Source organism: Diadema setosum, chromosome 6 (genome assembly GCF_964275005.1).
Source record: "Diadema setosum chromosome 6, eeDiaSeto1, whole genome shotgun sequence".
Taxonomy (NCBI): domain Eukaryota; kingdom Metazoa; phylum Echinodermata; class Echinoidea; order Diadematoida; family Diadematidae; genus Diadema; species Diadema setosum.
Window position 1 is genome coordinate 24,461,680 of NC_092690.1, and position 16,617 is coordinate 24,478,296.

Below are 16,617 nucleotides of genomic sequence, written 5' to 3' on the forward strand. Positions count from 1 at the left end.
ACAAGCCTGAAAACATACTGAAGAGATTTTGACCCAACAGTTAGGCCTACTGGGCTGTAGACATCAGACCTCTACTGGCTCTAACGTTTAACACTGACAGTTATACATTGTAACTTATAAGCTTCTATACACATTAGAACAAATTTCCTTATTACATGTACCCTTGGTAGACGGTATAGACCTTACCCCGGGGCGCTCCTTGTAGCACAGTTATCTTTGCGTTCGGCGTTTGGGCTATGTTTCGGAGTTAGTAGACTCTATTTTTAATAGGCATAGAAATGTCTAACAATCAGTTAAACGTTACATGCATACATGTACCTAGCTCAGTAACTTAGCCCGGCCCAGTCGCTGTAAAAACGTGACAGCCATGCTCCGGCCCCGCACGGCGTCTGTTCGGGCTAGCCCATGAGCCATTGCTAAATATGCCAAATTTTTAATTGTAAAGTGTCAGCTCTGCCGAACATGTTATTGATAGATCTGGATCTACTGTACCTGACAGATGGTAAACATTACACAAGATAGCAGCTTCGATCAAATTAGATCTAACATTAGGATCTAGCTAACCGTTAACTGTTAAAGGTTATAATCACTGACTGAAAACAAAAACTGAGTGATGAATCTAACACGTAACATTCTAACTTGATTTTGTACCAACGTCGAACGAATAAATGTCATCTAAAAATGAGATAAAACCACATTAAAACTAAAAATCTTACCTCTTCTCCTAAATTGTGATGATTGCCATGGCGAAAATGAAATTGACAGTGACACGTTTCCAGTCCACTTTGTCAAAATTAATGTCTAACGATACCAGGTGCCGTTCGTTATGGGTGTGATGTGTTGTGTGTATGAAAGTGTCTACACTATCCGTCTGCCGCTGCATGTATGGTATTGCATTGGCACTCTGCCGCTATGTGGTGGTAGGTTTGCATAGGCGCAGTACTGGGCGCAGGCAGGCAGCACAGGGCTATAGCCGCGGCGCGTGCCGCCGCGGTTACATACTAGTAGTCCTACAGTGCAGTACTAGTATGTGTACGTTTACGCGTACGCATATCTGATCGAGCGCTAAAATTGGATGGTGGCAGCTGTCAGTTGGCACGCAGCCAAGAGAAGTCATTAGTCTACGATAAAAACAATATGTACTTTTTATTATCACAGCAGTAGAAACACATACAATATTTTTGTACCAATACCACAGTTTTGGTGATTCTTAAATCTGACATTCGAATATACAGCAAGGGGAAAAATGAAAGTGGACCTAAAGATATTGTTTGACCTGCAGGAGTACCACAAATAACACTCGGGGACTGGGTCGCATACTAGCAAATGGTGACGAACGGAACCATTTCGATTGGGAACCATTTATAGGTGCTCATCGGAACCATTTTGCGAGAACCATCCGATGAGAACCATTTTGGAGCCGACGAGAACCATTTGAGAACCTTTTTTTCTTAGAGTGTACATATATGGTATAAGTTTGAAATTGATAGGCATAGGACTTTCTGAGCTAACCTCTACACAACGTTTGAAGAGAAATAAGAAGAAGAAGAAGAAGAAGTAGAAGAAAGAATCCGTTCAAAAACAGAAGGTGATCCGAGAGGATACTCGGATCACCTAATTAACCTTCCGATCACTTTTGTTGTTGCAGGTTATTGTGGATTTTTTCTTTCTAAAGTTGTAAGGTTAATACCGACCCGTTAGACTTAGGGTATACAAAGTGCAGTGATCAGGTGCCTCAAATAAACCAAAGTTCCCTATCACGCACTACTAAAAGTGCATTATGTCACGAGTATTAGGTATAAACAAACATGACAGCCAACATGTTTTCTTAAAGTGATTAACATTATTCTCTCATCTCACCGTTAACAATGAATTGCAACTTCAGTTTCGTCCGTTGAAACAAAGTCGTTCCGTTCTTCTCTATGACGCATAAATACTGACCCCTGTGGTCACAAGTGACATTCTTTATCACCAGGTCTTTGATTGTGACGACGTCAAAGTCAGTGATTCTCGAGTTGGCAATTGTACAATTGGGCTCAGCTCCCGGCTGTTTATAAGAATCATCGTCCATCCTACAGCACCTTGGTAAATGGATGCCCCCGTTCAAGCTATCCCGATATCGGATCAGTTCTGTTGCACCTCTCAGGATATGGACATTCGGGCCCAAGTTACCTGCTTGATATATGATATAGGAATTTTCATCGTAGAGCTTTCAATACATCCATATAAAATGTATGTATTATATGTACATGTATTATACAATGTTTGTGTGTGTGAGTACATGTGTAAATTTCAGTATGAATTATTACATGGAGCTGTTTATACAAAGGAAAACCTTTTTTGAGTTTGGTTTCGTTGAAAATAACCGGTGTTTTCTTTGTGAGCAATCGGTAGAAACATGTAAACATTTTTCTTCTTTTTTTCGGGGGGGGGGGGGGTGGTATGTGTGTGTTAAGAATTTGAGGCAGAAAGTGATAAGTTTAAGATGACAGATCTTCGAAATATAGAGTGGAAAGATGATAATTTTGGTGTTATGGGAAGGGACCTAAAAATGAAACTTAATAAGACATTTATGTCATTTTTAGATCTTGGTCTGAGGGGGAAATTCCTACTTTTGAGGAAATTTATATGAGAATAATAAAATCTCGGGATGAAGATAAAGAAACTGCTTTAAAAAGAAATAAGTTGGGATTACATTTGCTGAAATGGGAAAATGTTTCTGTGTTGGTCGGTATGTGTGTCTGTATGTGGGTGTCGGCGTGGTTTAGGTTTTGGTGAATCGGGGGTTGTTGGGATGGGGATTAGATTTGAAGAAGAATAGCTATAAATTGTATGAAAGATATTGGTAGAATTTCATATTTAGGATAGAAGTAGATTTGTTTTGGTTGGTAGGGGAAGGGTTGGTTGGGTTTTTTTATGAATGATTTCATTCAAGATTTGTATAATGTATTTTTTATTTTTTACGTATACGCCCTTGTGAGAATGAGTTACATGATTCAATATATTCAAGGGATATAGGTTTGGTATATACATGTCAATACTCTCTCGTGAAGAAATTGTCAGTAGGGTTGATTTATAATCGAGTTTCTAAATCTTATGTTGAAGAGAGATGATATGCAGTATAAATTGGCAAATGGATTTGTTTGTGTTTTGAACTACGTTTGTAGTTTTTTTTTTTTCATGTTACACTCAGAATGGGTTGATTTATGAATTACTTGAATGAAAGCAATAAAATATCAAGGAAAAACAAAAAATGTGTGTGGCCTTGAATGACTGGATAATGAAACGAGAGAAAATGTAAGAAACCCCCCCCCCCCCTAAAATTTAATGACTTTCTTAACGTGCCTGCCAGTTTGCAAATGATCATCATGGTTTATATCTTGATATTTTCTATCTTCTAACTTTTTTGTTTCAATAAATTTGAAGACAATCGAATCACTGTCCAGCAGACCCCCTCCCCCCCCCCACAATGAAATTAAAAGCACAACAACGATACTGCACATAAATATTGATCAGTGCTTACTATCTACGACGAATCTGAAGACCAGCTCTGTTTTCCGAGAAGAATCATTCCTCGTGATGACGGATTTGTAGGATCCAGCTTGGTCGATTGTAACGTTCGGAAACTTTAGACACGGCTCGTGATTCTCAGATGACCCGTCAGAGCCACATTTGGCAAGTGGTTCATCCATAGCTTCGCCTTCGTCGGTTAGTTTGTACCACTGGACATGCAGGTAATCTTCTGACCAATAGTGAAGAAATTGGACCCGCTCTGATGCCCCACTCAGCAGATGAACGTCGTTACCAAGACTAGACGCTAGAAATGTTGAAAATTAATGTTCGAAGAGACCAGTTTTAGAGCGATTTCAAATTCACAGATATTAAAATTGAAATTCAAGTAATTGCAAGTGTACAAAATCCACCAACATTCAGTTGAACATCTTTATTTTCATAGAAATGCTAATATCTCTTTTACTTCTTTTTCAAAGAGCTGACTGGATGTTTTTCAACGGAAACAACAAAACACAACAGCAAATGACAAAGACGTTCACGTTTTATCAATATCCAGAAAACACACATAATAGATATGAATGTACATACACTGTGTATATGTATGTATACTTCATATTGATAATAAAATATATGTATATAATAATTATAATTATATAAAATCAAGGGCACCGGAGGCGGGGGGGGGGGGGGGAGGGGGAGCAGAGGGGACACTTCCTCCCTCACCAATACACACACATAATTATGTATATGTATTTTTTTTTTTTTGGGGGGGGGGAGGGAGAGCAAAACGAGTCCTAAGATTCTCTTTAATACACCATAATTATGTCATTTGGGTTGACCTGTAGTCATTCCTCTTAAGTTTGTCTTTCCTGAGAGATGAATCTTTCCTCTACCCATCGGTAAAATATGACGTCTTCAAACAAAGCTGGAAATGTCGATTGGGATATCAGCGTTTATGCCTCTGCTAAGAAGTGTCGCCGAAGGCATTGTGTTTTCGGGTTTTAATAATCATCCGTCCTTCCGTCAGTGAGCAATTTTTGTGGATATCTTTATAACTTAAAAAAATACTTAAGCTATCCTTAAGAAACTCAGCATATGAGTGGATGAAGTTTTGCCTGTCAACTGTTGGGTTCAGTTTAAAGGTCAAAGGTTAAGGCCACATTCTAAAAATTTCCTTATTTCCCCAAAGCAATGAAATGTCTTTAGGTATTTTCTCGAAACTATAAGGTATGCATGTATTACCCGAAAAAAAATCTCGAAATCTAGTTTTGAACCATGGAGTCAAAGGTGAAAGGGCAAAGTTCAAGTGAAAGTAATAACATTTCATTTGTTTTTTTTTTTTTCATTTGTTTTTTCCATATCTCTGAAATGTCTGAAGGTATCAGAATGAGATTTAGTATATATCCATATACTGCCTCACAACGATTCTCTTGGGACTTTTGAGATCATGGGTTTCAAAGGTCAAATTTCCAAGGTCAAGGCCACAAATTTTCCATTTTGAGAAAAACTTAAAGTATTGTCACGAAAATTGATGTTGTCAGCTTGTGACTATTTGAAGAATTGTGGGCTCTAGGGTCAAAGGGCAAGGTCACAGATCAAATAAAGATGCTAAAATCTGGAAATACCTGCTCTCGCAAGAAATTCAGCCATCCCTCCAAATGAAACCTAGTTCAGTTTATATAAACAGTCAACACGTTTGTGACAAATATGTCATTTTTTTTCCAATTATGTGAAAATATCGACTCGCATTGTAGTCCTGGGAGAAGAACGCACATAGGGCGGAGGCATACCAGTCGTCATAGCGACATTTCGATTTTGTTTCTGTTTCTTTTTTCTGCACCGTGTATTTTTTTTTTTATGCCTTTGCCATGAAGTGTCGACGGAGGCATTATGTTTTCGGGTTGTCCGTTCGCCCGCTGTCGCTGTCAGTATACAATCATTTTTGTAGACATCGTAACTTTTAAACCGTTGAGGTATCCTAATGAAATTTGGCGTATGTATGATATGAGTGGACAATGTTGTCAACTTTGTCCACTCATACTCATAGATCCACTCATGGATCGGGGAACTTGAATTTGACCTTGAAACTTAGGAAAAGGAACCTAAAAGATGACAACTCTTGTTTTACATGTAAACAGGGTAATAGACCTACTGAATGTGTAAGCACCACACAGTCATTAGTTATGAAAATAATTCCACAATAATTCGATATTCATCATAACCGAGAATCTGTAAAGATAAACAATAAATTGGAAAAATGGTCGATGGATTAATTTCTATACAAGCAAGGTTTTTACATAAGGAACGAAAAGTGAGAAAATTAACTCGAAAGTATATTGTCAGAGCTGCCAGTTACAAAAAAAAAAAAAAAAAGTACAGGATTTTTACTTTTCATACAAAGTTCCCCCCTTAAAAAATTAAATTCACTCGTCACTTGTTTTCATTAATCTTTTTGAGACTGCAGGATCATTACTCATCCTTTGCACTCGAGGTAACTCGTACATTGATAAGCAGAGACCACGGAACCATTGTTGTTGTTGTTATTGTTGTTTGTTCACTTTTTTAAGTGGATGAAAATATAGTGACTGGTACCCTCACTCCGAGCTTTAGACGGGATGAAAAGATTAAACCCTCGGAAAATAACGGGCTTTGATTTTCAATTTTGTTTTCGATTATGTTTTTAACAGATTCCATAAAGTGTGTGCTTGTGGCGGGAGAGGAAATAGGGTTCAGCTGTAATTAAACGGGACTGGCTGTAAAATGAATCTCACTTTTCTCTGCAACGATGAAATTGAAAGTGATTTCCGTTTGTTGAGCTGAATTGCCCCGTTGCACGATGCATGTGTACGTCCCATTATTCTCAGGACCAACATTCTCTATCTCGAGGAATGGCTTGCTCACGAGTTTGAATCCAGGCTGGTACCGAATGGAATGATTGGAAATGTAATCGGCTTCTATCAAAAGCTCCTTCAAGCCGTCCTCGATCAGCCTATACCACTTGACTGACTGGATGTCGAGTTGAACCTCCATAGCATCGATGCAAGGAACCACCTCTTTGCTGCCTCTCATAAGCTGGACGTCAGTCTGAACATGGTTTACTGTGATCAGATAAAAAAAAAAGAAACGACATCAAGGTGTCTTCTTAAAAAAATTCCAGACAAAAGTTCATGACAACAACCATTTGAAATTCATTTTTGATCGTCCTCTTAAACTAATTGAACATATTGAGAGACCTACTGAATGTTTAGAAATCACCATCAGACATTCCTCAGTATTAACAAAACAAGAATAATTCCACACTAATGAGAGATGTCTGATTCATACAATATAGAAATTATCAACGTAGAGCTCTCTCCCTCTCTCTCTCTCTCTCTCTATATATATATATATATGTATATATATATATATATATATATATATATATATATATATGGAGAGAGAGAGAGAAAGCAAGTATTTCAATGGACGAGCTTTCGGTTTGTTACTTGGACCGTGAAATATTATTGGAGTCTTTATACACCATTAACAAGTTATTATATCATCGTTTCATTGCCATTGACAATTTCATTGACACTGTATAAGTGGAAATTTGATAAATGAAATGAAATGAAATAAAATTATTATATAGACATTAAAAAAAATCCATGCACGTGTATGATGTATGCGTAAATTGTATATACAATGTCAGGATAATATACACATGTACAATTAATCATAATATCATGTGTTGTTGTTGGTGGTGGTGGTAGTGGTGGGTTTAATTAGGTTAGTAACTTCGTCCTCATAGAGATCGGTTAAACAATTATGAAATAAAGGGTTTTCCAAATACATGAAATTCTAATTGCGTTTTTTTATTACAACTGATAGACAAATTGCCCTACGTCGGCAAAAATAGGCACTGAAAATTGATCAGTTTAATAAAAGTAAGAATAAACAAAAATAGACATGTCACGGTAACTATTAATCCATTCAGTGCTTTTTAACATCGATGTATCAGGGCAATTTGTAAATAAGTTGCAATAAAGACTGGATTCCTTAATCATGGATTAAATTCGGAAAAGATTTGTATAAAGTCGAGTGAGAAACTTGTCACGTCATATCACTATGATAACCCCATCTCAATCAACGTCAATTGCATATTTGACAATGACTGATATCACTCTTCAGGAAAAGCAAAAGAAGCACACTATACTCTATTAAACAATTCCATTTAAAAATGGTATTTCTATTCCGACATTAGATAATGTATACTTTCAACTTCTACTAATGAAAAGAGAAGAGGAAAATTATAATCACGAGCGAAATGAATACTACATAATCTGAATGACTTGTTCCTGCCGTGGCAAGGTCACGCAAGGTAATGCTTTATGCACTTTTTTTTTTTAAATTCAGATATCAAGTCATGAGGTGATAAATTTTTATCAAAGTCACCAACAACATTAACTTTTTTATTCTGTCATGGTGAATCTAAATTCAGAAATTATTATTATTTGCATCAGAATGCTTGTAGAACACTTTATTGTACTATTTATATTATTTTCAACCCCATCCCATTGCCGACATGGATTTCCAGAGGGCTACAAGGTCAATGGCATTCTTCCTTCTCTATGCGTGAGCTAAGAAATACCTGACAATGCCTGAGAACGAACAAAAATGCAACAATACGAATAATATTGAAACGGACGTTGAGAAGAGAGAGAGAGAAAAAAGAAAGAAACTTCGAAAATAAAGCTAGTAGATCGCGAGCCATCTCTTCAAGGTTAACGTGCTTTGAATCCTTTCGTCTGAGTAAAGAGCACTGATTTTAATGTAATCAGTGTATTTTCAACCACATAACTGAACACGAATAAATCGAACAGGAATTGTTCTGCACTTGATTTCAAACTTACGAGTTATTGAAAAAGAGTAATTCCATTGTTTCCGTGGAGCTTCGAGGATGGTTGTTGTGACAACACAAGCAAAACGCCCCGAGTGATTGCCATAGGTGACATTTTCTATCACCAGCGATGAGTTGTCGTCTTTCAGTATATGGGCACCATTTTCATTTGGTCCGGAGGATTGCGCCACTGGCGGTGAGATAGTAGTTAGACTCTTATCCATTCGGAACCACTTGATCGTTATGATATCTGACCATGCTGGTAGCTCAATCGTAGGCCTAGGCACACAGGGTATGGTCTCCTTGCTGCCTTCAATGAGTTCGATTCGATCGCATGAGAGGACCGCTATTGTTAAGTTTGAGAAGAAAAAGGAGAAAATAACAGAAGAAAAGTGTTGGAATGTCCACCTTTCATTTTCTTTTATAAAAATCGGATATTTGCCTGTACTCCTCTGTTTCTTTAACATAGGATTCAATCTAGTAATTCGTTTTTATTGCTAGAAAAGGGTTATCAATGATACTAATATATTAACATACAAAATCAAGTACACTCGAAAAACCCGCTTGGCCTAAAAAAAAAAACAAAAAAAAAAAAACAAAAACAAAAAAACAAAAAAAAAAAACCATTAAATGGAACTCTTTTATTAATACAGGAACATTCGTGTGAGCATACTATTCATTCAGACGAATTACTTTCCGGATGTGCCAAGGAGCAGTGTGAAAAAGATACCAGAAGCTGCCGATTAGATTACATAGATATATACTGCAGTATGCGATTTGTGAAATACGAGCACACCGGAGGAATCAATTTTACGAAAAAGGTAGTATACGTGAACAGATATAAGCTAATCACCTGACATGCAATTAAACGCACTATTTTGCATTGCACAGCTGACGCCAGCAGTTCCTATTCATTCCCGTATTCAGGCTCATGTTCAACTCGTGTTTTGTTTTTTTTTTTTTTTTCACGTCTCTTTCAGATAGGCCCTGTATATTCATTTCATTTTCAAGAACAATACAACGCAAAGACAAAAAAAAAAGGGGACAAAATAATGATATGTTGGGATTCATATCAAGCATCATTCTCCTTGAAATGTTAAGATTCAAAAGACATCTCAGACGATTAGATGATAAATTGATATTGATTTCTAGTTCAATACGCTGGCATGCACTACCAGCTTTACAGCGTTATGATAGGGTGTAAACTACGTCTACTACCCACAAATAACTTCTTAATGCAACGCTTTTACATCAATGCACTTTATCCTTACATCATGAATGTGTTCACATCATTAATTCAGAAATACACTTATACGGGCCGTCACATGGGAAAAAGAGTCTATATTGAAAATTGTGACTTTTTTTGTGAAAATTTCAATACATGTATGTAGTTAATTCTGGGCGCTCTTTACATTGGTGACATCGGCTTGTCACAAAACGCTTTTTTTTTCTTTTTTTTTTGTTATTTCGTCCCCTCTCACAGGTTTAGGTAAGATTTTATGGTAAAACGGTCTTTAGATGAGATAAATGATCGGTGCTATCGGTGATATCTTACACGGCAAAACGGGCTATCATCGAGTTAGACCGTTTTACTAGAGAAATCTTCCCATCGCACATCGGGGTTTTATGGTAAAGTCGTCTAACAATCCAAGATAGACCCTTATTACCGTAAAATATCGGTCACCGTAAAGGCCGTGTCACACACCTTTAAGGGTAAGCCTTGCGTGCGATTTGCGAAGAACCTTTTTTTTTTTTTTGCTACCCGGAGGTCCCCGCAGATGACCCTCACATGACAGTACCTAGCACGTATCTCACCCGAAGTTACCCGGAGTTTGCGCACGCAGGTCTTCATACCCGCAGCCTAAAAAGGCCCTTTCACACCTTTCCGGGTAAATAAACTGCGCGGGCTTGTTGCATGTAGGGATTTTCCAGCATACGGGACAATTTCTGTGGGCGGATAAGGATTTGGGCGAGTTTTGCTGGACGCGTTTTACGTAAATTCTACTTAATGTTGCGGATATCCTGTGTGACCTCAGCGTGCCAGGCGCGTGGGGGCTGACAACTCAGTGAAGGAATTCCTCTGAAGTCCCACAGAATGTCAATAGGGAGCTTTAGAGTTTTGCGACGGGGACGTTCAAAGGAAAAAAAGAAAAAAAGAAGATGTTCTGAGCATGCGCAGAAGCGCGCGTAAAGTCGATCTATTTTTAGCTTGCGTCGTCTGAGTTTTTCTGGGCTATTTTCACGTTCGCAGAGTTTGCAACGTAGAGAACTACTTCATGAACCGATCATTATCATTAGCAGGACGCAGGGGAGAGAACGTCCAGCGCAAGCGTCGTCTCAGACGTCCGCGCGTCAAAATCTAAAGCTCCGTATTATCTTTCCCGCGTACGGGGAATGCGAAGTACCTGCGTGGGAGTTGTCTGCGAGGTGCTGCCGTTAAGGGCCTCATGCTGGCTTTCTGCGTGGATCTCTGTAGGCAGGCAATCCTCGCGACTTTCCCGGAAAAAAACTTGGCTGCGGGTAAATCGGACTTGCGTGCGCACCTCCGGGCAACCACGGGTGAGATGCACGCAAGGTGCTATCAAGTGCGGACCAACTGCGGAGAGCTCCGGGTACCAAATTTGTTTCCCCGCAAGTCAACCCGCAAAACTTCCCCTCCCCGGATACGGCATGACAAGGCCTTGAGCACGCTCAAGACTTGTTCCGAGCGAGTCACGCAGAGGTGCACGCTGAACACCAGTAGGGGACCCTTACCAGCAGCATCTCACAGGCAACTCCAACGCAGCTCCACTTCGCAGTGATATTTTGATATTAATGTGACTAACAAAAGACATGGCTATTGAACATGCAAGTTATGCTGAGTAGAGGGAAAGGTGCATTCCCATGTCTTTCGTTAAACATTTCAGTACTTTAGTAATGATTGAAAGATGAGGTAATCTGAGGAATATTGGCTTGGAGAGAAGTTTTTGTGGGCGTTCCCAAGTAATCTGAAGAATAAAAACCAAACAAAACAAAAAGTCGCACGCACTGATTTTGTGTGAGGACTGAAAATAGGTGAGAAGGGTCAATTTGGTCAATCTTGACTTTTTTATATTTTCTGAAAGAGCAAGTCTTCTTCTACATCTATGCTAAAATTTGGTATCATGTTTTTAGCAGTTTATCTCGAACACTTTTTTTTTTTAAATAGTGTCACAAATGTATACACTAGTAGTTATGTACATGTATCAAGGCTGTATGGATGGTTGTTTTAATGTGTATGTACACGGGGTGACCAGATTAATGGAGAACATTCTATATGATATAGATATAGTACATACAGGCTGACCAGATCAGTGGAGAATTTTCTACGTGGTATATAATGTAGCTACAGTACATGTATGCATGTGACAGGAAATACATTATAGCTCACTCAATCTAGAATGATTTAACCCATTCCAGAAAATTCTGGGAAGTGCTTACATATTTGGATGAGTGAGGCACTGTCCCTGTAGCCCAATGTGATTGGTAGTTAATTTTGGCAATGATGTTATGCACATAGTTAGGCAGTAAGTCATCCAGGATTCCTGGAATTTGGACTTGCTAGTATGTTCAGGTATGTGGCCCCAGGTTGGAGAAAATTACAGAATGTACTAGAAAGGGGTGAATGGATAGTATATAAGCCGGAGAAATTCTGAGGAAGGCAGAGTACCCAACACCTCTGCTCCGAGAGTTACGTCACTTCTGGCTCTGAAGCGACTTGTTATAGTCAGTCCTGTGTTACCTGCTGACCTGCTATACAAACTGTGTTTGTGGAGATAAGGCCTGGGAGACATTTTGCCTGCAGAGAATTAATTTGCCTACATTGGAGATAGACTCCATGTTTTAGTGTCAACGGACATTATTACAGCAAAGCTGTGACGGGCTGGATTCCTTGCTGGACATTATAATTTTTTTTTTGTTTTTTATTGTTCCATATTCCACATTTCAAGAAATACATAAAACATAAACATCACAATACAAAAGCCTGGATGAATTGTCAAGTACAGCTTATAAGACAATAAAACATGTGAAATATGAGGAATCTACATAGAAGCATTGCTTGTAGGGTGTAGATTCCCAGATGCGGATGTGAGATTATTTCTTACTTGGTATATGACCGTGTAATTCAAGGAATGACAATTTGTGAATTGGAGAAATATAAACGCCAAAAAGTAAAACGAAAAAGAAAAAACAAAGAAAACAAAACAATGTCCGCGGCACAAGACTTCTTGATAGTTGCGTGATCACCCGAGCGAGGTACAAGTCAGATGCAGTGTACAATAGCAGAGATTAAATGTGTACAAAGGAAGTTCAGGAGATAATACAGAAATCACGAGCGAGGCACATGTTACATAATCGATAATGTCAGTAATGTGAAATATGATCAGAGAATGTCGAGGAGGATTGAAGAATAGATATAGATATGAATTCAGAAAAACTAGTTTAAGTTTATGCTTAAATGAATAGAGAGACTGGGATTGGATTATTTCTCTATCCAACTCATTCCAAAATTTAGGTCCTGTAGTGGTTATTGTTTTTAAAGCAGATACGGTCCGTACAGGAGAAAGATGAAAAGAATCTTTTTGTCTAGTAGGGTAAGAATGAACTTCAGTATTTTTGACGAACATCGAAGAAAACACGTCAGGGAGACCACCTGAGTTTAACTGATACATAAATGACCCGATATTGAAATGATATAAATCCTGGATCTTAAGTGTTCTACTGGAAAAGAATAAGACATTAGTGTGTTCCAAAAATGTGGCGAAGTTAATTATCCGTATAGCTTTTTTCTGTATCAGTAATAGAGCATTGAGTCTAGTTGTACAGCAGTTTCCCCATGCCAGGATTCCATAACCTATATAAGGCAAAAATAGAGTAGAATATAATGAATGGAAAACATGTTTAGGAAAATACTGTTTTAACTTATACATAACACCTACATTTTTGGATAGTAATTTACGCAATGAATCAACATGAACTTTCCATGTCAACTTACAATCAATATAAAGACCAAGGAATTTTATATATTCCACCTGGTTCAATTCCAAGACGTTAACAACCAACTTACCCGGTAAAATATTGATTATATTGCTAAAAACCATAAATTTTGTCTTGGTCAAGTTCAATGACAATTTATTAGCCTGAATCCACTTAGATACTGATTTTAATTCAGTATTAATGGTATTCAGTAAAACATGAGGGTTTCGATTTGAATAAAAAATGCTGGTGTCATCGGCAAAAAGTAGAAAATAGAGCAGAGAGGACGAACTGCGAAAGTCATCCATATAAAGAATAAACAATAAAGGACCTAAAAGGGATCCTTGCGGTACCCCACAAGTTATAGGCTGTGAGCTGGACACATGGCCATTCAAACTAACAAATTGAGTTCTTCCAGTAAGGTAACTTCTAAACCACTCCAAGGCCCTTCCACAAATCCCATAGTGATGTAATTTGTACAATAATATTTCATGGTTGATTGTGTCAAAGGCCTTGGAGTAGTCAAGAAAGATACCTACTGTGTGACACTTGGCATCGATCGCTTTGATAATTTTCTCTAGCATGAGTAAAATAGCATGAATTGTGGAATGCTTTTTACGAAATCCAAATTGATTATCATCTATTACATTACAGTCGTTTAAGAATCGGAATACACGTGTGTACACAATCTTTTCAAGTAATTTAGAAAAAGAAGTTAATAACGATATTGGTCGATAATTTCCCAGTTCGTCCTCTCGGCACTTTTTATATATCGGGATAACTTTAGTGATTTTCATCCTAGTAGGCACTACACCGTTCAGTAATGACAAATTAAATATATGGGCGAGGGGTACAACAATCTCATGTACAACATATTTCAGAAGATAATTAGAAATTCCATCATAACCAGTACTTTTTTTGGCTTTAAGATTATTTACAATGTCAACAATTTCGGATTCTAATACAGGCATAAAAAACAAAGATTGATTATTGCGATGACTTAAATACGTAGAAAACGGTATGTCCGTTTCCGGAATAACATCAGCTAAATTAGATCCAACCTTCACAAAATATGAGTTAAACGCTTCAGAGATTTCATTATCATCTCTTAACTCGATGTTATTTAAACAAATCTTATGGATATCCGACTTATTTCGTTTCTTCTGAAGAACATTATTAATGACTTTCCACGTGGATTTAATGTCCTTCTCATGGAGAAGAAACAGTGAAGAAAAATATATCTTTTTTGCCTCACGCAACACAGAAGTAAGAACATTACGATAACTAGTATATTTGCTTTTAGCAGCATCAGTTTTGTGAGACTTGAATATATGAAAAAGCTTATTTTTCCTATTTATAGACCTCAACAAAGATTTCGATATCCAGGGGGATCGTGGTATCTTTTTATAATTTGATCTAGATTGTGATCTTATTGGAAAATGAAAAGAGAAAAGAGGAGCGATCAGATCAACAAACTTATCATATGCATCATTAGGTTCATTCGCATTGAGAACCACTGACCAATCAATATTTAACAGGCTTTCCTTAAATCTTATAATATTTTGTTCAGACATAACACGAGCTTTAGAATTCATTTCCCAAGTTGCAGGCTTAAAACGATTTAGTATAAATGGACTGGAAGCAAACACTGGGAAATGATCAGACATATCCGAAACTATTATACCTTGATCAGTTGGATAATGAATATTAGTGAATATATTATCAATAATTGTATACGCTGAATCAAATATTCTGGTAGGTTTAGTTATACACGGCGTAAAAGCATATGAAAACATAGTGTCCACAAAATCCTGGCAGCAGGGCTTTTCGTGATACTGCAGTAAATCAAGATTGAAATCCCCCATTAAAAAACAATGTTTATTATGCAAAGACTCAGAATTCAATACGGAATTCAATACATCAAAAAAAGCAGTATGATTACAGTTTGGTGGTCTATAAATCTCACCAATCAAAATATTCTTTCCAGCTGGTATGTCGATTTCAATAAAATGCTTTCAAAATCTTCAGTCATATGACATAAATTCTGAATCAAATCAAAATTGAATCCTTTCTGAACATAAAGAGCCACACCCCCTCCATGTTTATTTACTCTATTATTAAACGCAAGAGAATATCCATTTAAATGAACTAGGGGAAATGACACGTCAGACAGCCACGTTTCGCACAAACCTATAACAGAAAAATCCACATTGTGTAAATTCAAAAATGTCTTCAGTTGGTCAAGTTTCTTATACAAACTTCGTATATTGAAATGAAGAATAGAAAAGTTGTTCTCCATCTTGAAAAAATCACGTGTACTATTATGTCCTGAGGGGAAATATAGTCGGAACCTCTACCTCGCAGTAATGTATCATTCTCATCATAAGACAAGTCAAATTCTGGAGTTTGTTTGTTTAACCTTTTTATAACATGTGAATCAGAGATCTCATTATCATCACCATAATAATGCATATCCATACGACTGGTCATTAAGTCACTGCTCTCTCCATTAGTTACCATAATGGAGGAGTAAACCTTCGGATTTGAAAGACATTCAAGATAGGTGAATCAGGGAAACAGAGCTGAATAAAGTACCTCGCCAGATGAAAGAAAAACGTGTGTGTGTAATTACATAACAACTGGCGTATATGGAATAACTCGCTCGGGTGACTCACGCATACCGCTAGGGATGATTGACCTTGTATATGCATAGCACTATATGCATTACAAACTTTGTCAAAAGGGTAAATGACATAGCTGAATTCACGGACATGTTTTGACAGAAACTGAGACATTGATAAGAATGTGAACTTGAACATCGTTTCAAAAACGGCTACGAAACACAACAGTAAGTGCATACATATGTATGCATTGTACATTGAAAAAAAAAATCTATTCCACGACATTACTGAGTGAACCGGAGGTTACGCCTGAACTAACACTGCCACCACCTGTACTTTGGATTTTTGTGTTATCGTAAACAAGCAAAATACAAGCAGGCATTTACCTCTAAAAAAAAATGTCGACTTGACTAAGCTTGAACCTTACGGCGTACAGTCAAATTTAGTATATAGAGAAATGCTATATGAGTAACCTTCGACGAAGAAAGAAAAAATGCCGTACGAAATGTAGCCATACATACATTAAAAGATAGTATTTGTGATACATATTACAAAGTGTGGAGTACCTACATCCTTTGTACATCATATTATAACAACTGAACATTATCGGCC